Source organism: Anomalospiza imberbis, chromosome 7 (genome assembly GCF_031753505.1).
Source record: "Anomalospiza imberbis isolate Cuckoo-Finch-1a 21T00152 chromosome 7, ASM3175350v1, whole genome shotgun sequence".
Lineage (NCBI taxonomy): Eukaryota > Metazoa > Chordata > Aves > Passeriformes > Viduidae > Anomalospiza > Anomalospiza imberbis.
The window spans coordinates 34,865,535-34,884,863 of record NC_089687.1 but is presented as its reverse complement, the minus strand read 5'-3'; the positions used below and the strand labels follow the sequence as shown (position 1 = coordinate 34,884,863).

The window sequence follows — 19,329 nt, the reverse complement described above, 5'->3', positions numbered from 1 at the left end:
AGATTCATGATCCAGTTCACACATCCTCTTGGTGTTTATAAACAGGGAGTTTTAAGTCATGTGGCTGAATTTTTTTTTTATTATTGATGAAAGTTTTCTGCTGCCAGGGTTACCCACAGTGGAAGAAATCAAATCTGAATTACACTTGACATCTTTTAAGAGTAGCCAGGAGGGTGCCTCAACACATCATAATATCTCTGAAGTATTTTATTTCATGTCAGTGTTGTGGTTGATATTGTGTGCATGTCTTTTTTTTTTTTTTTTTCCCTTTGTACACACCACTTGCTTTGCTGGCCAAAATGAAAATGATAGAAATACATTTCTGTAGCCCAAGTGACTTAAGGAACTTGTAAAGCCATTGAAATTAAAAAAAAGGAAGAAAAGCATACTTGACTCTGACCATCCCCCTCTTCAAGAAAAATAATAATCCTTTTTCAGCATGCATTGGATTTTGAATGAAAGCTCTGATACTTGTCCTTCAGGCTTTGGATGTTGGATACAGCGGGGGGAAGGTTCCTCCTTCTCCCCGGGGACATCTGGGAGTGAGTGACCCACTGCTTCCCATGGTGTCATTCACTGACTTTCCTGAGTCTGAATTACCTGCTTATTTTGTCCAGAGGTCCCAGTGTTGGCCCAAGCCCCTTCCTATACCTCTGTTGGTTTCAGCAGAATTTAGTCTGTGTCAATTTTAATCTCTAACGACCTTGTGAAGTCATTCATGCATTAACTCTGCTCCTCCTCCAACATAAATCTCATGTCCAGCTTTGTGGGTAAGGAGAGAAGGAGCACAGTGCACTCATTTCAAATGAGCAGATGCCCTTGGGCAGAGGCTTTGGATCCTGGCCTGGTGCTGGGAAGCATTAGAGGAAGAAATTCCCAGTCCTTTTGGTGAGGGTGCAGTTGCACTGCTGGTTTGGGGCTGTGCCTTCAGACACCGTGCCATCTGCCCACATCTGATGCAGCACCCTGCCTGGAGAGCATCACTCTCTTTAGACCCTTTAAAAGGTCTTTGCGTTCTTTGTTGTTCCTCATATATTTCTTCCTTCTACTAGCCTGTATTTTCAGTGTTTGTCAAATACAGAACAGGGCTAGTTTTTCCTGACTCAAACTCCCAGTTGGTTATATTTATTTCAAAAATCTGGCGTATAAGGCGTAGGACTTGTGGAGGAATGTTGATTCTGCTCTGCAGCTTGTCTTTAGACATTAAACAAGACTTCAGAGCTGGAAAGGAAATGCAATATTTTAAAATTGTATGGAATGGCCAGTATTGAAAAAATAATTAAAAAATAATGAATCATCTTGTGTGTATAAACAGAATGGCATTGAGTAAAATAAATAGAAATATAATTCATTTAATATAGGTGTCTAAATATAATGGCAGAGTTGAAACACAGCTGCTCTGTGCTTATTGAACAGACATGTTTTGACAGTATTGAAATGAAAAAGCAGAAGCAATTATCCTACATTTTTACCCATTACACTTTTGCTGAAAATTATCTATTCCATTTAAATGCTTCTATTTCGGTGAAGGGGGATTTTGCAGTATATATGATCTTTACTGAAAAAAAACCCCAAAACCCCTAGAAGGATATTAGGCATTTGTGGCATGTTAAAATTCCTGCCACTGATAGGATAAAACTGGCAGGATAACCAGTGAGACTCTGCTATTCTAAAACGTGAAATACATTATCATTGTACCAACAGTGTCTTCTCTGGTTGAAAGAAGTGTCAGACATAAATGAAGACTTAGCTGAATGTGTTTTGGGGAATGGGGATCAAGATTCTCACCTGTCTCTTCATTACTGCTCTCAATTGCAGAAGAAGTTTGTGTGTTGAGGAGTCCAGCCATTCCTCAGCCAGGAATGTCATCACAGAATCTCAGAATGGTTTGGGTTGGAAGTCACCTTTAAGGATTATCTAGTCCATCTCCTCTGCAATGAGCAGGGACATGAGAGTTGCTCAGAGCCCTGCCCAATCTGACCTTGGATGTTTCCAACCACCACCTCTCTGGGCAACCTGTGCCAGTGTTTTAGCACCCTCATTGTACAAAAAAAAATTAAAAATTCCAGTCCAGCTGCTGCTGGTGCATCCTCGGATGGGGGAGCTGGTGCTGGTTAGCTTTGGAAAAGGACAGCACGTAGCAGCACATTTCAGCTTCCCTTTCAGTTCAGAGTACAAAGGGATTTCTGAGCTCCAGGGGTTAAGCCTGGAAGTAATCCGACTGGCAGTCCCTTAGTGAGCTGCCAGTGGGAAACCCTGCTATGCCGGTGGCATCGGACTTTCTCTTTCTTTGAAGCCTGACTTTCATGGGATCAGTTAATGATGGTGAGTTAGAAAACTGGTTGTTTTGCAAAGTCAGTAAATGGTTCTAGTGTTGTGCGATTTTGTTACCAACCTCTCATTAGTGCCCTGAGCAATCAACGCATCTTCCAGGACCCATGGACAACCCAGTATCTTTTCCTCTTAATGTATCAGAGGAATAAAAAAAACAAGGGGAATGTATGAAATTATGCTGGCAGAGCTTGATTAACCTGACTGGAGGCAGCTTTTGAATTAATATAGCAAATTAAAGTCCTGATTGCATTCAGTGATACTTGCTTTTCATGGCCGCTCATTTTGGGAAGGAACCATTGGAGAACTCTAGCATGCCAAGGAGTTTGTGTGCAAGCACCTTTCACACTGCAGATTTCCATGGCATAGCCACCTGTGAGTTAAATGTGTATGCCCATGTATGCAGGTTCCATTTTACTGATGAGAAACAAGTACTACAGCTAAGTGCATGCTGGTGGTGCAGGCCAGGAGATGACACATCCATTGCCTCCTTCCTCTAGCAAGTCATTGCATCTGGTGATGTCAGGGTTGAGACCTATCCTGATCTGTATTAGGGGAGGTCCATTACATGAAAAGCAGTATTTGAAGGCTACTTTTGAAGTCTCAGGGTCTTCATACTCTTAGTTCTTCCTAAAAAGTACTGATAGTGCTATGTACTTGAAACCATAAAAACATACAGATGCCATATCAAGGTGTTCATTAGGGAAAATCCACCATGCCTGCAGTTAGGCTTCCACCATTCCAGTCATTATGCATCCTGTTGTCATCCCTCTGCAGCCCTCAGGGGTGTGAATTCCTGTTTTGTTTAGTTTGATAGATACATCATCCTGTGCATACTGTCACTTTTTGAATGCTGGGTGGTGACGTGCTCTGTGATGTATATGGAAATGCTTCAATAGAAAGAAAAAGTCTGTACACAGGCAGTAATTGCTATCAGATCCTCATGGTTTGGGCCAAGTCATTCCTGAACAAGCACACATTTGTTTGCTCTGCTTAGGCACTAGTGAGATTCTTTAGTATCTGTCATTAATAGCAAAGGAAAATAGTTGGTTTAACTGGGGGAGAAAGCAACAGTGGAGGACGAAGGTCCAAGAGCAGTTGCCAAATTTCTTTCAACTAAATTGGCTGCCAGTGTATACTGTGAATGAAGAAAATTGAGAACGGCAGCTAAGGCTTAACTAATGCAATCCTATTTGGGGCTGCAAACAAAGGCTTTGGCCTCTGTCCACAGGATCTGACCTTTCCATTGTGGATTGAAAGTTAAAATGATGGCTGGATTCTGTTTGACTAAGAAGATACAAGGAGAATGAGACGGAAGCAGAAACCTTGGCCAGGTGTTGCTGAAAAGTGCAATTTGTTCAATGCTGGAAAAGCAAAAAGCTCTATCTTCATCTGCAGCTGTTACTTAGAAGCAGACTGAACAAAATCCTTCAGGATTTCAGAGGGTGATGGTGTCCATCCAGTGGCACTGGCATGCTGGGCTGTTAAATAGTCCTCAGCCCTGCCAGCCTTGGGAGTTATTAGCCATTGTCACAACTTGCCTCCAACTCTGTCTCTTGGGGCATCTTTTTCCCATTTGCAGTTATTCATATGAAGAGCTCTTTGGGTCTTGTCCAGGCTTAGCTCTTCATTTTCCCCTTTGTTGGATGCCCAGGGAAAGGCTCTCTGAGAGGGGCCTTTCATTGCTGCATTCACAGGCCAGTCTTGGCTGACTTGTTTGGAAATACACACACCAAAGAATCAGGCCCAGCTGTTCCCTTAAAGCAAGAAACATTAAAATTACTACTGCTGCAGCAAAGACCTGGTAAAACTAATGGGTGATCTGCTGCACACAGGTAGGAGCACACACCTGTAAACCTGCTGGTACAGCCTCCTGGGGGTGGTTCTGGGATCCCCAAACCTGCTGAGACCAGAGGGCAGCCCAGAACACCTTGGAGAAGGAGGTGGAAATAATTCTATGGGCATGCCCTGGGTGCTGTGTCTGTCCAGGTTGGGGTGTCACATGCACAGTAACATCAGAGGTGCTCTGGCTGGCCTTGGTTCTGCTGCTGGGTATCTAACAGCAGCATAGCTGACCTGAAACAATGTAGGGGTTGGCTTTAGCAAAATATCTATGGTTTTTTGAGTGCTTTTCTACTCCAGTATTTTGGATTTTTTTTACAAGGCTAAGAAAATCAGAAAATCTGGAGTTGTTTTAGAGTATTGCTCATAAAAATTATTTTAAGAGCCTTATAACTGTAAATGCAAAAGCAATTATTAGCAGGAATCTCTGTTAGATCCTTGCTCTAGCCAAAGCTTAAAATTGTCAAATGCAATGGCAATTAAAATATTAAAGCCAGCTTTCTCTTTTTCTTTTCTTTAACCTTCCAATGAGATTTTACACAGTCCATTACTGGATGTCTTTTAATGCTGTGTATGTGAGGCTTTGGAGAGGTAGAGGCAGTCAGTACTTTGCTTTTCTATCAATAATGGTGAGAAAGTGGTTTCCTTATCTGGTGACAGCAGACTGCTACTTTAGTGGCACTTAGTTTGCCAAGAACCTCCCTGGTTAGTTAGGAATGAGCTGTCAGCCATGAGCAGTTGTCTCCTTCCTGGAGGAGGTCCTTCTGTGGATCTGCCTGTGCTGGGGTTGATGTTCCCATGATGTTCCTCATCCCAGTGTGATGAGCTCCATGGCATGGCCGGGAAGCAGCTGGGAAGGCATCTCCATCAACGCAAAGAATTAGGAAAGAATAATTTCCTACAACAGAGTAACTGCCAGTAAACAGAAGTATAAATAGGAGACATCCTGCTTGTAGTGAAAATCCATCTGCACGTTCAGCAACACAGCGTCGTGTTCAGAGAGGACGAAACAGCTCCTTTCTCTGAATTTTTTGCCCTAAAATGCACCATTTACATCGGCTTTCCACCGTGCTGAGCTTCACAGCCATGGCAGGTACCTCTGGCAGGCTGTAGAGCCCCATGGCATTCCTGCAGAAACAACGTGGAAGACAATTTCAGTTTTGTGGGAGAGGTGACCAGCAGCTCCAGTGGTGAGACGAAACACTTGAAAATGGAGCACTTTTAGACTCAATTGAACACTCTGACTCAGCAGGCTGTTCTTCCCTGCTGGCCCTGCCACTCCGAGGGACTCACCTTGAGAAGAAACCACTGAGGCATTGCAGCCCTACAGTGTGATCCCAATAGGGTTGGATTTTGGGGGAGTTTTTCTTCTTTTTTTCAAAGAAAATGAACATTTTCTAGTGGGAAAACATACTCTCTTTCTGTCCAGAATGTTTTCCTTTAGAAATCAAAACAGAAGCAAAATGCAATCTGTTCTGACAGGAGCGGGGAGGGAGGGAGGAAGTATTGGCTGGCTGTATGTGTGCTATTTTTGGTTTAACTCATGGAAGACAAGATTCTTGGAGTTTCCTTGGGATGCCTGCACATCACAGGAGGCTCCCTGGTAGAAGAGCACCCGTTCAGGGTGGAGGGAGTGGATAGAGAGATGAAAGCATGAGCAAACACTCCTGGGTCCTTACTCAAGGAGGAGGGAAGAGCAGTGGGGAAGGCTTCTTCAAGTCGTATCCAAACTTTTTCTGAGGAAAAGAGGCAAGGCTTTACTTCAAACAGAGTAGTTATGGGTTGCCTTTTTCCCCCCCCAATTGCTGTTATGAAATTTCTTGGCAGTTTTAAGAATTAAAAATGTAAAAAATCTTTAGACTTATATTTTCTTGTTCTTTTTCCTCAATGTTTTCCATTCTCCATTTTCCCAGAGATAAAATTAAGGAATGTTAATAGTGAGAAGAATAAAATAACTCCAAAACCAGCATTTGATTTTTTTTCCCATTGAAAACCACTGAAAATTCCCTTTAGGCCCCCTTTCATTTTAAGATATGATTTCAGTACGCTACTCAGCATTTCTTAGCTCTTCCTCTAAAGATCTTGCTTTCCACAACACCAGTGTATTTAGGAAGAACATAAGATTGTATTGCATTCGTTGCTTCCTGATGGGTCTTGGAAATGAGATGTTTATTTAACAGTACCACACTTCATCTGCTAATTGCTTGGGGTTTTTTTCCCTGTATGACTGAAGATCTGGGTTTTAAATGGCTGGTAAATACACACATGCACATGCACACCCAGACACTGCTAGGCCAGTCTGCTTGCTACAAACTCACTTTTTTAATGCCTTTTTTTTTTCTGGTTGTTTGAAAAATCATGTAAGCATAATAGGGATAATTAGCTTTGACTATGAGCAAATCTGGCAATAAAACACATTAGCTACAGCTTTAAATCAACATCTCAGCCTGCAGCCTTAACTCATAGTCCTGGTAAAATCTAATTAAAACTGAAATGATCATCTAGGCATTTGATTTTAATTGCATGTGCCTGTGTGTTTGGCTATTTGGCCTGCACAACAGATTTTCGTGAAGCAGCCGAGTTTGCGGAGTGCTTCTTTGAAACTGATGCCATAATCACAAGGAAAAGACACAAAAACTTAACAGCCACAGTTTAAAGCCCTCTGATGGGTGTTCTGAAAAAGTAGTCCAATAGGTAGCATGTCTGAGTTGTGTTACTAGATGCTGCCTAAGAATATTAGTCACGCATTGCAAAGAAAATATGCCAGAAACTTGAGCTGAAATGTACAATAGCAGAGCTTCAGCTTTCCCCTCCCTTGAAAGAAGAGCTCTGCCTTGGCTCCAGCCGTGAAAAGACATTTGTAATGCAGATTAAATCTGTTCACATGGGCAATTTGTGGGGAATCACAGATGCATGTTACATTCACATTTTGACTTCCTCAGCATCAATTTCACCTTGTAGACCAGCCTTCCACCCTCTGGAAAAGCCTGTGGGGGTCAGGCACTGGAGGCACCAGACCTACTCCTGCAGTTTGGAAAACTTTCTGGGCATCTGCTGGCAGCCCCTGTGCCCAGTGCCCTTGGAAAAGCACCTAAGGATGACACCTAAGTGCTCCCCTCCTGGAAATGTCTATGTTCCCAGTGATCTGTTCTGACTGGGAATGTCACCTCGGCTCTCTAACAATAATACCGAGAGAACAGATAAAAACAAAGCAAGTTGTCTTGTGTATTTCAGGAAGAGCAACCCCTTTGGGATCAGGGGACCCTTCTTGGAGCATGACAGATCCTTGGGAACCTTGGAAATCTCCTGGGGTGTTCCTGGACACCCTGAAGACAATGTAGGCTTAAACTGTGGTTGGGATTTATGCAAAATACAGCTTAAAACTGAAAGCAAGGATGTGGCTACTTTGATGGGACATCACTGAATTTAAGTGAGGCTAAAGTTGAAGTGACTTGCTCCTATTTTATTTCCCAGTGCTACCCGAAATAAACAGAAGAAAGGTTCCATGTGCTTTGAAAAAACAATGCTGCAGTATTTTAACATGGGGTGTCTACAATGGGCTGAGTGCACTCTTAATTGTGCAAGGTGACAAGGTCGAGGCAGTTCTGCAGAATGCAAAAAAACCCTTTGATGTAATGGCCACAATGGTTGAAGGTAAGGGTTTTTTTTGCAGGTTGTCACTGATAGTAGTTTATAGGTGTGTGGAAGCTACTGTGCTGCAAGATGCAGTGTGAGCAGAGTATTTGGGAAGGGCAGGAGCTCTGGGCTGAGCTCCTGCTGCACAGAGCGTGTGCTGTGGTAGCAACCCTTACACTGAGTGCAAGGTTGTTTTAGGTGTGGTGAGTGCTGGTTTGTTGGTTCAGTTTTTGATTCATACGGGGCACTTTGTTAGGTTACTTATTCAGACAAACTGACCAATTTTAGATGTTAATCAGGCATCCATAGGGTGTGGACCTTCTAGCTGAGGATGTGGGAGCATTTGCCACTCACTGACTTCATCGTGGGCTCCAACCAAGATGATCCAGCTTTTGCTCTGCTAGTGAATGACTGACCAACACAACTGACTGATTTGGCCAAGCCAAATGGGTCTGGCCTGTTTTTTCAAGACCTGGTGTTGAGCTTGGACCATGGCCCTCTCCTCTCTTGACTGAGGGTAGGGAAGTTCTGAAGGCACACAGTTTTTGGTGACTGGCAGTGGGGCCGTGCCGTGGCACACCGTTCATGGTGACTGGCAGTGGGGCCGTGCCGTGGCACACAGTTTTTGGTGACTGGCAGTGGGGCTGTGCTGTGGCACACGGTTTGTGGTGACTGGCAGTGGGGCCGTGCCGTGGCACTCAGTTCATGGTGATTGGCAGTGGGGCTGCAGCCCAGCCTCATCCCCAGTGGGCACAGCTGTGAGAAGCAGGTGAGCAGCATTGACAGCAATGAGCCATGGAGTGCCCAGGTGCACTGAGCAACCACCAAAGGGAGCAGAGGGCACACAGGTGCACTGCATGAACAGGAGGCTATAAAAGGCTGGGCTGAAGGACAAGAAGGGCAGATGCTTGCAGCCTTCTGAAGTGCCCTGGTGTTGCTCTGTGTGGGCAGGTGCCTGAAGCCTTCTGCTGTGGTAAGGTGTTACTGTGTATGGGCAAATGCTTAAAGCCTTCTGAAACTGTGTGGTGATCCTCTGTGTGTGTATCGTGGCCGTCTCAGCTGTGACATGTGCTGCGGCAAAGTTCAGTCTAAATTAAGGGATGAGATAAGGTTGGGCATGGGGTGTGCTGGTCTCAGCCTTGGAGTTGGTGTATGGTGCTGCAGAGCAGGAGTTTTAAGAAGGAGGACAGGTATGGGAGGAGAGTTTGCTTGAGAGTTAATTTACCAGGGCAGACTGTTCAGAGCATTTCAGCTGGTGGTGCACGGTGTTCCCCAAAGACTGGTTACTCATTGCCTAAAGTCAGCTCCAGCATGAATGCTAATGATTAATGCCTGGAGATCCCAGTGGTCTTGGAAGCAATATAGTTAAGTAAAAGGCAATGGGTTGGATAAAAGGGCTTAAATCAGACTAATGTTGGCAAATGTCACTTGAAAGAGAGGGATTTTGGAGGGGAAAAAAAGAAAGAAAAAATGAAAAGTAATTTAAGAATAAATTCAGAGGCGGGGAAGCGGACATTCCCACAAACTAATAAAATCTCTGCAAATGAGGAAATCAGCCTGCTCAGATTGAAATTTAATCACAGAAAGGATTTCATTGTAACAAGGAGAAATATAATTACCACTCAAGAAAGGAGAGGGCTTTCTGCCTCTTGGCTGGCATGTGGCTGCTGGAGAGATGGTGTCAGGAAGGGAAAGAAGGCCCACAGCAGTTGTCCACCAGTAACAACCACAATCCCTGCTGAAAACCGAGCCAGATTTGTTAGAGAGGCAGCTGTGGATGCTGCATGTGTAAGAACCCTGGAAGCACTGCTCCAGGAAGGAGCATCCACGTTCCCCAGCGCTGCGGGGCTGTCCCGGAATGCTCCTTGCAGGTTTTCATGGTTTTGCTCTTCCACCCTAGCTCCTACCTAGGCATGACTTGGGAGGCACTTGGGCCACTGGAAATACCCATGGGCTTATGCCACAGCTGTAGTTACACTTCAGACTCATTCAAGGCCATCTGAAAGGTCAATAAAACCAGAAATGAAGTGTGATATAAATACAGAAGTTTTTCTGTGGCCAAAGAAGGAAATATTGGTATGCGCACCTTATATTGCCTTTTGAAAATGAGCAGATGTTGATATTTGTGTTTTAAGAAAAAAAAAAAAGATAGAAATCCCACCTGTTGCTCATAGTGCAGCCGCATGAATCCTTCCAGGAGCAGGCTGACCACACTGCTGGACTTTTAGCTTTATTTAGAAACAATTACAGCCTCCTCAGAGCTCAAAATATGTCCACAGTTTAACAAGTCAATATTTTCTCTGTTATTCCCCTGCTGAATAGGCTGTTGTTTCCTTCCTTGTTTTGTTATGGATGCAATTCAAGCTGGGTTGGTTTGATTGATATGTTCTGTTTCTTTTCTCTATTTATGCCATTGAGCTCCTGGAGTCTCCACTGACTTCATTAGAGTATTTTAGAAAATAAGTATCCTCAGCATTATTTTCTTTCCTTGGCCTAGTGGGGGAAGAAAAAAAGTACAGTAGAAGAGCACATACTTTAAAACTGAGCAGGTAGTTTGGGCATACAGGGGAGTGGGGTATGATACCAACAATATTTAGAAAGTTCCCTTCAGCATTCTATCAGCTGCAAGGTTTTTAAAAGAAATTAGGATTAACATATTTGACCTCTTTTGACCATATTTGAAATTGCTGCTGAATTGCTTGGTAGGCAATACTCATGTTCTGCTCCTTTAATTTGCTTTTTAAGAAATTATTTTGTATCCACCTCTTTCCTGCTTAATTTTAGAAGTGTTGTTTGCTTCATCTCAGATGCTTTCATGGCTGATCTTGTCAGGAGGAAGGGATGGATTTCAAGTGGCAGGGAGGAGAATTAGCATGTGGCTGTGTCAGCCACCTGACATGGTGCAAGATAAGAAATTAATTACAGCTATTGCTGTCAAAATAAATGTGGTCCCACATCAATGGGTGCTCTGGGTCCTTCCCTGAATGTAGTGGGCCACCAGTGGATTGCTTGAAGAAAGTCCCCTTAACTTTTAAAATGGGAAATTTAATGGGAACAGATGTCTTTGTGTCAGCACTGGAAGAGTTAATAAGATTAGGTGAAAGAAAAAAAAAAATAGAACTCTTTAATTGGCCAGAATATGCAGTGCTACATCTCCAGCTCTGTGCCAGCAGAGGCGTTTGGCTAGTGGGAATTAAACAGAGAATTGTGCAAACATTGGGAAGTGTTGCTGAAATTATTAAATTATAATTATTCAGCAGTCTTTTTTTTTTTTTTTTTTTTTGCTACTTTAGGATTAATTTGTAAATTTGCTCTTGATAATCATTTATAAAATAACCATAACCCTGGAATATTTCAGGTCGTGTCAAGATAGTGGTTTAAACATGTTGAGCCTGGTAAAATGAAAAGTCAATCAGAACAGAAATATGACTCCTGTAGTATTTCATACTGCTTTGAAAAGACTGGTTCCAGGGAATTAAAAAAGAGAAGTCAGTCCCTGGTCTTCTACATTCATGCCTAGTGCTGCTGCTCTCAGTGAGCTGTATGTCTAGGAACTCTCTGAGAACGTAAATACTTGATTTATTTTTTTTGTTGTTTTTTTTTTTTTTATTCTGTGAAAATACTGTCTTTTTTCTTAATTAACTCCACTATTAAACAAAGAGCAGCGAAACATGCTCTTATGGTGTGTATTTTTACAGCAAAGTATTTAAAGCAGCCCGTTGAATAATTTCATGCTGCATTAAGTTCAGTAAGATCTTCTCATATGCATCATTTTTACTGCTTCCTATATCTTTGGCCATAAGCTTTTTAATTGCCATGCAAAGAAATATAAACCAAAATTCAATAAGAAATATGTTTTTGGCTGTTTGGCTCCATCTGAAGCAGTGTTTCTCAGATGATGGAGTGAACCTTGGTTGTATGTTTTGTTTTGGAAATCACTGGGTCGCCTTTAGAGTGCTGCCTGTGGCTCACCAAAGGCTCTAAAAGCAGCTGCCATGTGAAGAGGAGAGGTTCCATTAGGGTAGAAGTCTCAACCTCTGGAACAGAAGAGTGCTGGTAATTCCAGCACTCATAGCCATTAGTTAAATCTCTAGGACTTGGGAATGAGCATCCCAAAAGCACAGGGAGCACACAGCTTAGGGGTTGTCTCGTCCACCTCATTTTCTGTCTGGTCTTGCACCCATAACCCAGATAAGTTTGTCTTATCCCACAATGTTTTTTGGCTTTCAAAGGCCAAAATATCAGAGGTATGGAAATTATGGTCTTTTTTGAACAAAGCTTTCTTCAAGACCAGCATGGTTGAGTTTTGAGGATGTGGTGCTTGCAGCAAAGGAAAAAGAAAATGTTTTGCCAAAAAATTTATTCCTGGCATGGTCTAATTTAGAGGTGCAGACTTAAGCTGGACAGGCTTGGGACACTTTCCTTGGAGGTGTTTTTGAGACTAGACCACTCCATAAATACTTAGGATTACATTTCTAATGCTCACTTTCAGGGAGACTTTATGAATGCAAATACTGTGCTCATGATTGAACAATGGGCAAACTGAATAATGGAAGCTGATGCTGTATGTTTTAGAGAGGAAAAGGAGAATAGAAGATGAAGACTTGGACATTTCTATGACTCCCTGAGTGCCTGTGGGTGAAAGCCCCTTCCCAGAGAGCTGCTGCCTGATGGGCCAAAGAGAGATGCCCTGAGATGTCCATGTGTGTTTTAGGTTGGATTATGGCTCTGGCTTGGTGTTTTGGCATCAAATAGCTTCCACCCCATTTTTGAGATTTCTAACTTGATACTTACCCACTGTTGCCTCATAGTGATTTTAATTGTATGACAGCAAAGAGCTCCCATCTTAGCAATGTGTTTGCTAAGTGGCTGAGCTGATGTAAAAAGCAGCCTGAAAAGGCCAGATCCTCCCCAGGCTGAAACTGACCCTAGTTTGGTATTAAATCCAGGCTTTAGCTGCTGAAAGATTATATAAAAATTAGGCTTTTCTTATTGCTTTGCATTTTCTTTGCTATCTGTGAAAGAATTTTGTCAGACACACTGACCAAGAGGCTTGGGGGCTGTATTGGGTATGTGCACTTACTTGAGCCCTCTGTGCTCTGGGGCTTAATCCAGTGGTAGAGGACTATGGGGCTGCTCCAACACTGTCCCCTTCTCATCCTCAAATGCAGGCTAGAGAGGAGCTTGTGGCACAAACTGTGGTTTGTCTTCCATACTGAATATTAAAAATGAAGGTGGGATGAGGGGGAGATAAAAGCCCAGCTGTGTGAAACTGGGAGGATTGAGTTTGGAGGTCTTCACCTGCAGCATGGGAAAAGAAGACTGCACTGAGGCTGGGGGATTGGAGGTGGATCATTGTGCTCACTTCCCTTTCACATGGCTCAAAGGGCTGTGGGCTCTGTCTACACCCCAGGAGTGTAAATCTCTGTTGCTGGCTTTGTCTTAGGATAATTATTGCTGTGTTTGGCTATAGACTGTCTGGGGATGGATAGAAATTGTTCTGTTTCCTCCTAGTGGGTTTATTCTTTGGGTTTTTTCCTTAATTTTTTGAATTCTAGTTGAAGTAGGTGGAATATTCCTTATTTTCTTTCATTATAAGGTAAACACAATTACCGTGATATATCCTCTCCAATTTCTGTTATGACTGTGCTTTGAAACTATAACCTGTTTTTAGCTGAAAATCCTTAGAGGAAGTGTAAGGAGGCAGAAAATGCTTTAGTGGGAAAGCGATATGTTTAAATAAACCTTACAGAGATAGTGCTCACCCAGTAGATGAAAATATGAAGTCTGAGTATTGTTGGGTAGAGGAGTAGCTCTGAATCTCTCATTCCTTTCTATCTAAGGTAACTTGATTATCACTGTAATCTCTTTTGTTCTGTCACTTTGAAAAGACAGTATCATCTGTCATTCTTGTAGGGAAAAAAAAACCCCTGACAAATAATTGTAGGCAAAAGCAAATATTCCTTATTTAAGCTTTGGTTTAAAAATGAGAGTAATATTTATATAGCCAGAAGTGTACTTTATATATATTTTTATATATATGCGTGTATCTATACTAAAAAAAAGGCACTGCCTCTTTTAAGCCAAATACATCGCACAAGGTTTGTGCTTCATATGGTTTCTGCAGGAGATATCTGGGTTGTTGGGACATTACCTATTAAAGGCTTTATTTTCTTAGCAGATGATCTTCTGCAGAGGGGCACTGGCACTGCCTGAGCGTGTGCCAGCACATACATTTATCTTGCAGAAAGGGACTTTGGTCATCTGTAGGATTGAAGTCTTGATGGGCACCCAGGAAATGGGAGATATTTTGTTCCACCAGCTAAGGTGTTTATGAAAATAAGATTCATTTGGATTAAATAATAAATGAGAGGAGTTCAGTTATTTTTTGGTTTGTTGGTCCACCCTGTGAAAACTACCCCTAAGTCAGTAATAGTAATACGATGTGATAGTGCATTGGGTTTGTCACAGGCACATTCTTCTTTCTTTCAGGATTTTTTATAAAGGAGCACAGAAGAAAGAAAGAGAAAACAATTTCTATTTCTGCTTCTTGTTTTCCTCACGTGGAATGTGTTTGGAGAATTGTTTACCAGGGGTGATTGCTTGATTGGATTCTGGTGAGGATTGTTTGAGCTGATGGCCAATCCAATCCACCTGTGGCTGGACTCTCAGAGAGGGTCACAAGTTGTTTGTTAGTTGGATATGGTAGTTAGAGAAAGTAGGTTTGTAGTTTAGTATCTCCTTTAAATAGTATATTAAAGTATTGTAGTATAGTTATAATAAAGAAATCATTCAGCCCTCTGAACTGGAGTCAGACATCATTTCTTCCCACTGGGTTCACCTGCACTTACAATAGGTTAACTAAGGATTTCTATCTTCACTATGACCAAAACCAGTGCTGAGTGCCTCTCCCATTACCAAGGGCTACATCAGCTGGGCAGCAGATGCACTCAGATATACCGATTATTGTCCTCTGTGAACATCCAGCAGCTCCCAGGCCTCTCCCGGGCATCCCTGGAGCTGGATGAAGCGCTGGGGGCCGGAGAGGCGTCGGGCTCTGGCTGTGCAGGAGGGTGCCGGGTTCGGGAGCGCGGGTTTTTGGCTGAGGTCGGCACAGCTGCTGCCCTTGCTGGCAGGCAGGGAGGACACCTGTGTGCCCCTGTGAATGAAGGCAGCCTTCACTCGGGGGATGCTGCTACGAGAGCCGTGCCCTGCGCGGAAGCGCGAAGAAAAGGCCGATGCTCTGTGCCACGCGTGCCCGGGCGCATACTAAGGAAGCAGCAGGGGAGAAATAAAAGGCACTGGCTCGTTGGCTGGCCTCGCTGCTATTCAGAGCCTGCCTGAATTAGCAAGGCTGGTGTAAACCATTCTGCACACCGCAGTAATATGGTAATCCTGGAAATGCAGGAAGGGAAATCCTTGCACTGTTAAATTCGGGGGAGCATTTTTTGGTGAGATCAGTGGAGTTTTCACCTTATCTGTTTAGAGTTTGGGAGAAGTAGTTCCTCAGCATCTGAAACTGATTTTGTTGAAGGAAGAGTGTTATTTGTTTAAGAATGCACGATAAGAAAACCCGGTGACTTTCCAGTCTGAAGCAAAACTGGGACAGTTTCTTCTTAGTATTTCACTGCTGTTACAGCTGGTGTGAGCTCCTCTGGGCGATGCCTGTCACAGGGAGCTGGAGCACCTGGGAAAGGCTTTGAAAATCAATCAGGGCTCCCCTCTGGTCTCTCCTGCTGCCGTTTCCCCCTGGCTGGAGGAGCCTTATCCTGTTGGCAAAGGTTCAGTGGCACAGCCCTGCTGATGTCCAGATGCAATTTGAGCAGCAGCTCCCGTGGCCACATTCAGACCAGGTGGTTTCAGCTCTGCTCTTCGTGTTGGCCATACATTTGCCCTTGCAGTCTCAGCACACACAGTAAAATCTTCCAGCTGTGGCTGTCTATAGCTAACACTGTCTGAACCTGCTTTATTCTCCTGATGGAGAGACATTTCCCATCAGACATCTTAAATAAGAATTTAGTATGAGTGATGTCTAGTGATCTCTTAGTAATTTCTTCAAATGCTTAATCATAGCTGTGTCCCTGAATATCTTCTCCATCTCAACCACAAGAATTTCAAGCTGTGACAACTGCTTCAAGATAAGAGTAGTGTGTATAGAATTTTGGTATTTCTTTTTACAAGAAAAAATTATATATATTTGCCTTATGCTTTGTTCCCTGTACTTTCCTACCTAGTGCAATTGGACCTGCAAGTGAACTACTAGACCTCTTAGACAGACCTTCTTTTTCAGATGTTATCTGTTTTTCAAGTCATTGCTGTTCTTTCTTTGCATCACCTCAACAGAACCAAAGGGTAACAGAGAGCGATAGTAATCATAATTAAACAAAATCTAACTTGCAGGAGCTTAAAAACCAAAGGATACTGTTCCTCAGGGGACAAGGGATTATAAATGGTTCCGTTTCCTCTTAGTGGTCGGTGTCGCTGGAGGTCTCTGTAGGCTGAAGATAATAGTGTCACAAATTTTGTTGGCAGGTGTTGATCTCTCAAGACAGAAAACAAGCTCTCTGCCCACCTTTGAGCCTCTGTAGCCTGGAGAATGGCTTTCAGCAACACTCTGGTGAAGCTTTCTTGCTTCATTCAAGACTGAGCTTCCTGTTAAACTGACTGTGTAAATGTCCGGATGACTGACTAGAGGGAATGAAATAGTGGGGAAAAATAACTTTAAAATTAAATATAAATATATCCTTTTTTTTTTACCTAACTGCGTTTTTTCACCTTGCTTAACCACACAGCAATTTCACAGGGTATTTCAGCAAATTAATTCTTCTGTCCTAATGGTGTGCATGCATGTGTGAAGGTGTTTGTCTGTTTGTAATGATATACAACAGTTACATTTATTTTCTGAAGGAATCCTCCTTACTTGGGAGGGTTTCTTGCCCTCTAGCTCTTAGCCCCAGTCCACAGGATTTGGGACTTGGCTGTTATTTGTGTCTTCTGTGAGGTGGACTCACTCCTGGGCTAAGTGGGGTGTGTTATTTCTGGTCTCTGTTTAAAGAAGAAAAACAAAAAAAGGTTGTCTTTCCTAACATCACTGCACTTTAGCCAAATATTTGCATTGCAATTTGTGATGAATTATAAATGAATCAACAATGTACCATGAATTTAATATTCAAAAATATCCTGCATGTCACATTACCTTGATTTCCCCCTTTATTCCTAAAGCGTAGGCAGACTGCTAAGATTGGCAGATGCAGAGTGTGAACGAGGTACTTTCTGAGTCAGTGGGTACAGCTTGAATTCCTTCATGAGGAATGGTGTCCCTCATTTCAAGCTGTCAAAACAGCACTTGATGGAGGCTGCAGTTGCACAAGCACTGTATGGAGAGTAGTGTGATTATCTGAGCTGTGTCTTCCTCCAGGACTGGCTCCTCAAGGAGGGATCACCTCCCTCCTCCCTCACCTGTGGACTTGTACCAGTGAGATGGCCAGCTCAGCTTGGGTGGCCCCACCCAAGGAGGATGGAGGTGATCTGGGCCAGCCCTGGCCCCAGGTGAGGCTGACATGGGCTTTGCTCAGGGTCCTGCTGGTCGCTGTGATGAAGGCAGAGCTGGGGATGTGCCCAGCCCAAAGTGACTCCTCAGGAGGCATAACAGGCAAGTTATCACTCCCTGGTGCTGAATAGTTTTCTGACAAAAGTGAGCCTGGTTTTTATGCTGTATCCCAAATGATTGATGGCTTTAGGGTTGTTGGCCGAGGTGTGCAGTGGGAGCTGTCGGGCTGGTGCCAGACCTTGCACTGGTGTTGTAAATAAGCAGAGGCACCTCAGGAGTCTCAGTGTAGCTCAGCAAGGTCACGCTCAAGTAGTGAAATGTTTAGAGTGTCTGTGCAATTAAAAACTAGCTGAAGACAGAAATCCTGTACTGCTACTTCCAGTCTCTGCTGGAATACCCAGTGATCAGCACTGGGCTTTCTGAACAGTCTCAGATGATGAACTGCTGATCGTGTCCTTTCTACGCTCTCCATAGTTAGGTCTTTGTTTACCTGAACAATTCAGCTTCTATTTAATGTATTGCAAGCACAATCATTAGTTCCTGTGCTTTGCTAAGGGAAGTAAACCAGCATGTTTTCTGCTTTATTTTTTTTAATGCCATTAAGTGAGAGGCTGAGACTGAGCTTTAGGCTTTGCCCCAGCAAACAGGAAGCTCAGAAACTCGGAATACTGATACTTTTTCTGTTATGTTATACATAACTGACAAGATTTTCAAGGTGTGAAAGTTTTCAGGAGTTTTGCTGTGTACTTGGGAAGCAGGAAAGTGAAGCTTTTTTTAAGGGGTGCTGGGCTAACACTGTCATTATCTGAAAGACTGTGGTGTAGGAGCTTGCTGTGAAGTGGAAGTATCCTGGTACTGCTCCACAGCAGAGCAGACCTTTGTGTTCCCATGTCCATTTTTCCTTATGAATCACACCAGACGGATGAACTCATAATTAATGAAAACCATGTTTTGCTGCCATTGTTGCTGAGTTGAATCCCAGTGTGACATTTCCACGCGTCCTGTTAAGTTACTGTGGAAGGATTAAAGCTCATTTAATTGTCCATTTTGTTACCACGGCAGCTGTTCTAATTTTACCATCTTGTGTCATCCACAAGATCTGCTTTCTGTTCTCAGATACCTGGGAGTCCTGAGAGTTCATATTTTTCAGGTGCAATCATTCTTGACTCTAAATTTCCAGGCCTGTATGAAACCTATACCTCAATAGCTTTTAACCTGGGGAGTGTAACTTAAGTCTAAAGCCACAGGGCTTTGAGGGGATGCTCCAGATCAACACCAGGTAACAGACACTGATTATTCAAAGGAATCTGCCAACAAGGATCTTTTTGCTGCTGTTACTGCCAGAGCAGCCCTGTACATCACTTTGAAGGACTCTTGGTGACTTTCAAGCAATTTGTGTTATAAGTGAATAGATTTTCCTGCCTGAAATGAATGCTAAATGCTCAATATTCAGTATTATAAGGAAGCAAACTGTTAGATACACAGAAACTGTTGGCTATGTGAAGAGAGTGCTGTAGGAATATTTGAGATGGTGAATAAAATGGAAAATTGAAGGGGGAACGAAGGATAAACTGGTGCAGACTTTTTTTTGGGGGGGTATTGTTTTCTACAAATGCACATCTTCCCCATACAGCTTTTAGAGTTCTTGACAAACGTATGTGCAGCCATGGAGTCAGCAGACAGGCAGCTTTGAACTGTGCAGTGGATGCACAAAGAATATTGATTAATCCAAGCTTTCACTAGCCTTGGTAATAAAATACTTCAGAGTCCAGAATTTCAAATGGCCAAAGTGTTCTTCAACCTTGTCTGCATTGTACTAATGACAAACTGTCTTTTGTTCAACAAAAGGCATCAGGACTTCTCTTTCCAGCAACCTTTTTAATTAAAAAGTCATGAATGTAGTAGCAATCTTCCCTCACTGTGGTGAGGTTTGAGGTCTTTTCTATGTCCCTGTTCTGTCTAATGCTGTT

At 43.0% G+C, this 19,329-nt stretch overlaps 1 protein-coding gene across 5 annotated transcripts in view; it reads left to right on the top strand.

The window, feature by feature from the left end:
• The window catches only part of ERBB4 (erb-b2 receptor tyrosine kinase 4), a 582,907-nt gene that overhangs the window by 59,729 nt on the left and 503,849 nt on the right, over positions 1 to 19,329 (top strand). Inside the window, exon 1 of one of the 5 annotated variants that reach the window (XM_068196536.1) lies at positions 8,653 to 8,782. The exons of the other annotated variants lie outside the window; for them this stretch is intronic. The gene's annotated coding sequence lies outside the window, so the exon portion shown is untranslated. Of the gene's footprint in view, positions 1 to 8,652; positions 8,783 to 19,329 lie in introns of those variants that run through there. 5 annotated transcript variants of the gene reach the window in all.